This window comes from Pristiophorus japonicus, chromosome 3 (genome assembly GCF_044704955.1).
Source record: "Pristiophorus japonicus isolate sPriJap1 chromosome 3, sPriJap1.hap1, whole genome shotgun sequence".
NCBI classification, from domain to species: Eukaryota; Metazoa; Chordata; class Chondrichthyes; family Pristiophoridae; genus Pristiophorus; species Pristiophorus japonicus.
This window is the reverse complement of record NC_091979.1, coordinates 53,859,101-53,866,196: the sequence shown is the minus strand read 5'-3', so window position 1 is coordinate 53,866,196 and position 7,096 is coordinate 53,859,101. Positions and strand designations below refer to the sequence as shown.

General features: G+C 50.5%; 1 long non-coding RNA gene across 2 annotated transcripts in view; it reads left to right on the top strand.

Moving 5' to 3' along the window:
• Positions 1 to 4,595: 4,595 nt before the first annotated feature.
• The window catches only part of LOC139257262 (uncharacterized), a 103,585-nt gene continuing 101,084 nt past the window's right edge, over positions 4,596 to 7,096 (top strand). For both annotated transcript variants that reach the window (XR_011592235.1, XR_011592234.1), the window contains exon 1: positions 4,596 to 5,819. This is a non-coding gene — a long non-coding RNA (uncharacterized lncRNA). The remainder of the gene's footprint in view (positions 5,820 to 7,096) is intronic.

Below are 7,096 nucleotides of genomic sequence, written 5' to 3'. Positions count from 1 at the left end.
AGTCTGAGTAATAAATGTGTTGTTGAGGGTTATACTTGGTGACCATTAACTCATTATACATTTGCGGTCCATCTCTACAGGTGGCCTTTAAGACAGGGTTAATAATTTTTTTGCTCTTAACGATCTTTTCTCTTGACTAAATACACAGATACAATATGAACCTCTGTTAATCCAGCTGTAAATCTGTCAACATCTTGCATGACTTCACTCAGGTAGGAGGTAACAGCATCAAAAAATAATGAGTAACCAGGCAGTGATAATACCGAGGTTTCTCTCCGACTAGTCTTTGTTCTTTCAAACAGTTTCATAATGCTTATGCTTCATTGACAGCCAGGTATTTCAGGTATATTTATAACTGATTAACATGTGTCTAAGTGTAAAACTGATGATGCAGTTGTGTTACCTTGGTTGCTCTAAAAGTATAGTACAAACTTCAACTAACCCTTAACATTCTGGGTCCCAATTAGAGATTTATTTCTCTTAGAATTAACCAGGTGTAGATTTTCAAACCTCTTGTGTAAAATTTTCCCCCAAAATTATCCCAATATAAAATTGACGGTAGGCACTTTATGAGTCCAATACCAATTGTACGTTGGAATGAAATCTTTTTCCATCTGATCCCTATCCCATCAGTTCCAGGTTCATTGGAAACCATAGGCCCAAGTTTCCACATGATTTGCGCCTGATTTTTAGGAGCAACTGGTGGAGAACGGACTATCTTAGAAATCGCAATTCTCCACATTTTTTTTTCTGCAGTTCTAGTCAGGTAGAACAGTTCTACTTTGGAACAGAATTTTTTCTTCAAAAGGGAGCGTGTCCGGCCACTGACGCCTGATTTCAAAGTTTCCACAGTGAAAACGTACTCCAAACTAACTTAGAATGGAGCAAGTGAAGAGTTTTGTAGAACTGAAAAAACCTGTTCAACACATTAAAAAATCAGGCGCAGGTTACAAATTAGGCGTCCAGAACGAGGTGGGGGGGGGGGGGGGGGAAGGGGGGGGGAAGGGAAGTGATTAAATTCTACAATAAATCCTTATTTATACTTCTACAAATATTATACAAATAAATCCAACCTGAATAAACATTTATAAGCAAAGAAAAGATTAAATAAACCATCTTCCTATCTGTGTGAAGGCACGGAGAATGCTGCAGTCAGCCTGAGGCGCCCGTTCTTCCCGCGGGGGGGGGAGGAGGAGGCGCCCGTTCTTTCCCGCGGGGGGGGGGGGGAAGAGGCGCCCGTTCTTCCCGCAGGGGGGGGGGGAGGAGGCGCCCGTTCTTTCCCGCGGGGGGGGGGGGGGGAAGAGGCGCCCGTTCTTCCCGCGGGGGGGGGGGGAGAGGAGGCGCCCGTTCTTCCCGCAGGGGGGGGGGGAGGAGGCGCCCGTTCTTTCCCGCGGGGGGGGGGGGGAGGAGGCGCCCATTCTTTCCCGCGGGGGGGGGGAGGAGGCGCCCGTTCTTTCCCGCGGGGGGGGGGAGGAGGAGGCGCCCGTTCTTTCCCGCGGGGGGGGGGGGGAAGAGGCGCCCGTTCTTTCCCGCGGGGGGGGGGGGGGAAGAGGCGCCCGTTCTTCCCGCGGGGGGGGAGGAGGAGGCGCCCGTTCTTTCCCGCGGGGGGGGGGGAGGAGGCGCCCGTTCTTTCCCGCGGGGGGGGGGAGAGGAGGCGCCCGTTCTTTCCCGCGGGGGGGGGGGGGGAAGAGGCGCCCGTTCTTCCCGCGGGGGGGGAGGAGGAGGCGCCCGTTCTTTCCCGCGGGGGGGGGGGAGGAGGCGCCCGTTCTTTCCCGCGGGGGGGGGGAGAGGAGGCGCCCGTTCTTTCCCGCGGGGGGGGGGAAGAGGCGCCCGTTCTTCCCACGGGGGGGGAGGAGGCGCCCGTTCTTTCCCGCGCGGGGGGGGGGGGGAGAGGAGGCGCCCGTTCTTTCCCGCGCGGGGGGGGGGGGGGGAGAGGAGGCGCCCGTTCTTTCCCGCGGGGGGGGGGAAGAGGCGCCCGTTCTTCCCACGGGGGGGGGAGGAGGCGCCCGTTCTTTCCCGCGCGGGGGGGGGGGGGGAGAGGAGGCGCCCGTTCTTTCCGCGGGGGAGGAGACAGTGAGAAGGCTGCAAGTGCTGATGTGCTGATGGCAATGTGCTTTTATTAAAAAAATGTTCAAAAATTATGCTTCTGTAAAGGACCTTGAGATCTTTATCTACGTTAAAGTTGCTTTATATGTGCAAATTCTTGTTGCGGTTGCTCACACCTTCAAATTTTTGAAGTAGTAATTGATGGAGAAACCAGTCACATCTCTCTGATTATAAATAGCATGGATTTCACCCCTTGCTGGGAGCAGTGCACTGTAAATAGTAGCCGGTCCCAAGAATATCTTTGATTCTGCTGAGGTATTCTTTGAAAGAAAGGCCAAGAAAGAATTGGAATGTGGCACAGTTCACAGGCATGATCAGAGAAAAAACAATGGGGGTTTTGCAAGACGAAAATTATAGGCTTTTGCTGCTATCATCGTCTGACGTGAGAATGGGACACTGTGCCACAGCGCTACTCAATAAAATTTGAATATTATATTGTACTTTTATTTCTCTTCTCATACGAATTGTACTGCCAACCACACTGTTCAGCCAACTTAAAATAATTTCAGATAAGGGCACTTCTGAGCATCATTTTTTGAAAGCAACAGTTATTTGTCGACACCGATAGGCAAACCAATCTCCACTCTGCTGTCAACAGTTACACGGTTGCCCCTTTAAAGATGAAATCAATTGTCAGCCTACTTACTAATACTATATCGGGAATGGTCGCATCGTGGTTATGCTACCAGACTAGTAATCCCGATGCTTGTACTAATGATCTGAGAGACATGAGTTCAAATCCCACCATGGCAGCTGGGGAATTTAAATTCAGTTAATCATTAAAAAAAAATTTGTTCATGGGATGTGGGCGTTGCTGACAACTCCAGCATTTATTGCCTTTTCCTAATTGCACTTGAGAAGGTGGTGAGCTGCCTTCTTGAAACACTACAGTCCGTGTGGTGAAGGTGCTCCCACAGTGCTGTTAGGGAGGGAGTTCCAGGATTTTGACCCAGCGACAATGAAGGAACGGTGATATATTTCCAAGTCAGAATGGTGTGTTGACTTGGAGGGGAACTTCGATCTGGTGGTGTTCCCATGCGCCTACTGCCCTTATCCTTATAGGTGGTCGAGGTCGCGGGTTTTGGGAGCTGCTGCCGAAGAAGCCTTGGCGAGTTGCTGTAGTGCATTATTATATCTGTAGTGTACTTATGAATGACTCCACGAGGCAATGTGTTGTACTCAAACTGTAGTGACCGTGGTCTTTTACTCCATACTCTAGAGTGAGGCAGCCGCATGGTGGCTCCCCTTTTATACAGCCCCTGCTACCAGGGCAGGAAACCCCGGTTTCCACCAGTTGCACCCTCTAGTGGTGCCAGCATGTATATAGACAGTGTAAACCTTATTGATAGTACATCAGGTAAACAAGTCTCCATCTTATGCAACTTTACAGTGACTACACAGAGAGTATATCTGTAGTCTGGATATACAACATCACTCTCTCCCAAGTTCTTTGTGCCAATTACCTTTGCACTATGTGCTTTGGCTTAGCTCTCCCCAGACATAAGTGCCAATTCTGGATGTGATCCATGTGTGTGTCCACAGCTACATACATCCATTTCCCGCCCCCACAGCGAGATCATGCAGCTGGCCCATTACATTAACATACAGGATCAGACACAGTGCCAGTACAAGGAAAGGAAGAAAAAAAAATGTTTTACAGTTTGTATCCTGACACCTTGGTTCAGTGACTTACATTCGTTACATTTTACGATCGTATGCCAGGATTGGGGAGATTGCATTCATGATTCAGTCATGGTCAGTACTGAGGTAGCAGTACAGGTATGCGAGGACGCTAGTTCCAGAGCAACCGGATAGGGTCCTAGTCATCTGATGGCGATGCTGGGCCCCCTGCTAGCGGGGTGGACTTGGTTCGCTCACCTTGCCAGGACTCAGGGCCTTTGCTGTTGCCTAGTGATGGGCAGAGCCACAGATGTGTGTGGCCTCCCTGTCCTCCTTTGAGGGCTGCAGAATCTTCTGCCTGCTCTCTAATGGTGTTGGGAACCAGGCTGTTCCAGGTCCCGTTTGGGGAACTTGTTGGTTCTGACCTTTCGCCCCCAGACATGGCTGAGATAGCGACAGGGTCTGGGAGCTGTGCCGTTTTCACCCGGGTTGTGGTCAATGGCGGCCGACTGTGCGTATTGGCGCCGTTTTCATTTCCAGATCCATTGCGAATGGTGCCATCGGGTGCCTGAAGCGTGGGATAGACCTGGGGCAGGGAATCGGGATCAGTGCCTTCATCCTCCTGAGGTCACTGGCCTATAACTTGTGGGGACACCTGGGGCACAGCATCTTTACCAACTCGAATTCGCTCACTTGCTACTTTTGGGGACACTTTATTCCCAACATCTCGCAACATTTTGTTCTTTACATTCTTAATCGGTTCGTTACATTGATTGCCATGCATACAATGTCTCTTTAAGTTCAGGCGGTTGCAGGTCTCCTTTAAGAGAATCCTGCCATGCCACTCTGCACATCGCTGCAGCAGGGACTCCATCTTGCCTCTGTCCTCGAGGTCGACTGCCTTGATCCTTCTCTCCCGCGATTCTGCCACAAAAGCTGGAAAAGTGCTTGGGAATTCGATCTTCCTCCCCAGGAGTCCTGCCACTGGAACTGGGAAGGTATTTTTAGGTTGTTCAGGTCAGTTATCATTGCCACGCAGTCATGATGGATGGTCTGTGCCTCAGGTGTTGCGCTGGTCTGTTCTCTGGTGCTTGGCCCAAGCGAAGGTGAGGTTTTGCTCTGCCTCTGAGCATGGGGGACATCAATTGCTGGAGTGAAGAGGTCTTCCCATTTCCACTGGAGCTTCCCCAACCACCTTCTTCCGAGTATCGTTAGACCATCACCTGCAACAATCCAAAGAGGTAACTTGCGCACCACGCCATTATGGATTAGACTTACATCCGCACTACCAAGGACTGGGACCAGCTCCTTGGTGTAGGTGCACAACTTTTCCTGTACTGGAAGCAGCTCGAGTCATTTTTCATTCCATAGCCTCTGAAAGTCATCCTGGCTCATCACTGACTGGCTCGCTCCTGTGTCCACTTCCATGAAGACTGGAACGCCGTTTATCTCAACTTCCACCTTCACTGGAGGACAATCAGTGGTGCAGGTATACACTCCACACACTTCTTCCTGGGGCTGAGCTACCTCTCTGGCCAAATCATCATACTCCCCGCTGGATTCAAAGTCATCTACCGACTCCTCTGCTAGATGCTGAGTCGTATTTTTTTTATACATACGCTGGAGGTGGCCCTTCGTGTTAAAGGCTTTGTATACTTACTCAGCAAACCGACACTGGTGAGCCCTATGGTTTCCTCCGCAACGCCAGCATGGTGCTACTCGATTAGCATCCCTCGGCGGACTCTGAGTTCTGGAACCCTGAGGTCTGTGCTCTCTGCCCTGGGCAGAGCCGCTTTCTACAGCCTTGCCTGTTAAAGACACCATTCTGTGTACAGTACTTGCCGGGTTTGAGTCCACAGGATGAATAATTTGCTTGGTGCTGCAGGTCGAGGTCATGAACGCCTGACTGATGCTGATGGCCTTCTACAGGTTGATTGTGGTGTCGGCAGATAATAGCTTGTGAAGGAGGCCCTCGTGGCCAATTCCTATAATGAAGATGTCTCGCAATGCTTCGTTGAGGTGCGTGCCGAAATCACACGATGCTGCAAGTCTCCTGAGGTCGGCAGCATATTTTGAAATCTCCTGGCCCTCAGGTCTGTAGTGAGTGTAGAATCTGTGCCTGGCCGTGAGGATGCTCTCTTTTGGTTTAAATTGGTCGTGAATTAGTTCAGTCAGCTCATCGTATGTCTTATCCTTGGCCTTCGAGGGTGCCAGTAAGTCCCTGACGAGGCGGTAGACCTCGGGCCCACAACTGGTCAGCAGTATAGCCTTGCGCTTCTCCGCCAATGTATCTGTCTCCCCTGCCAGGTCGTTTGCCACGAAATATTGCTTGAGCCTATCCGTGAAGGCATCCCAATCATCACCCTCTGCAAAGTCTTTTAGTGTGCCAAAGGTAGCCATAATCGTGTGAAAGTCCATATTCTCGTCACCAGTTATTATGTCTGTAGTGTACTTATGAATGACTCCACGAGGCAATGTGTTGTACTCAAACTGTAGTGACCTTGGTCTTTTATTCCAAACTCCAGAGTGAGGCAGCTGCATGGTGGCTCCCCTTTTATACAGCCCCTGCCACCAGGGAGGAAAACCTGGTCTCCTCCTGTTGCACCCTCTAGTGGTTCCAGCATATATATACAAAGTGTAAACCTAATTGATTTTACATCAGGTAAACAAGTCTCCATCTTATGCAATTATACAGTGACTACACAGAGAGTATATCTATAGTCTGCATCTGTTAAGAAGGGAGTTCCAGGATTTTGACCCAGCGACAATGAAGGAACGGTGATATATTTCCAAGTCAGGATGGTGTGTTGACTTGGAGGGGAACTTGGATCTGGTGGTGTTTCCATGCGCCTGTTGCCCTTGTCCTTATAGGTGGTAGCGATCGCGGGGTTTGGGAGGTGACGCTGAAGAAGCCTTGGCGAGTTGTTGCAGTGCATCTTGTAGATGGTACACACTTCAGCCACGGTGTGCTGGGGTGGAGGGAGTGAACGTTTAAATTGGTGGATGGGGTGCCAATCAAGCGGGCTGCTCTGTTCTGGATGGTGTTGAGTTTTTTGAGTGTTGTTGGAGCTGCACTCATCCAGGAAAGTGGAGAGTATTCCATCACACTCCTGACTTTTGCCTTGTAGGTGGTGGAAAGGCTTTGGAATAAAATCTGGAATAAAAAGCTAGGGGGAGAAATTTGCATAGTTTGCGCCTCCTGTTAGCGCCCCCCGCAAATGATTTCTCACCTGGCGGGGGTGGTGGGGCAGGTTAACACCTCCTGTGAAATTGCACGGAAGTTAACGGAGGCAAAAAACCAGCAGCGCCGTACTCCCGCTGATAGCGTCCCAGGGGCTGCCACACTGGCGATGGTAACATCATCACCATG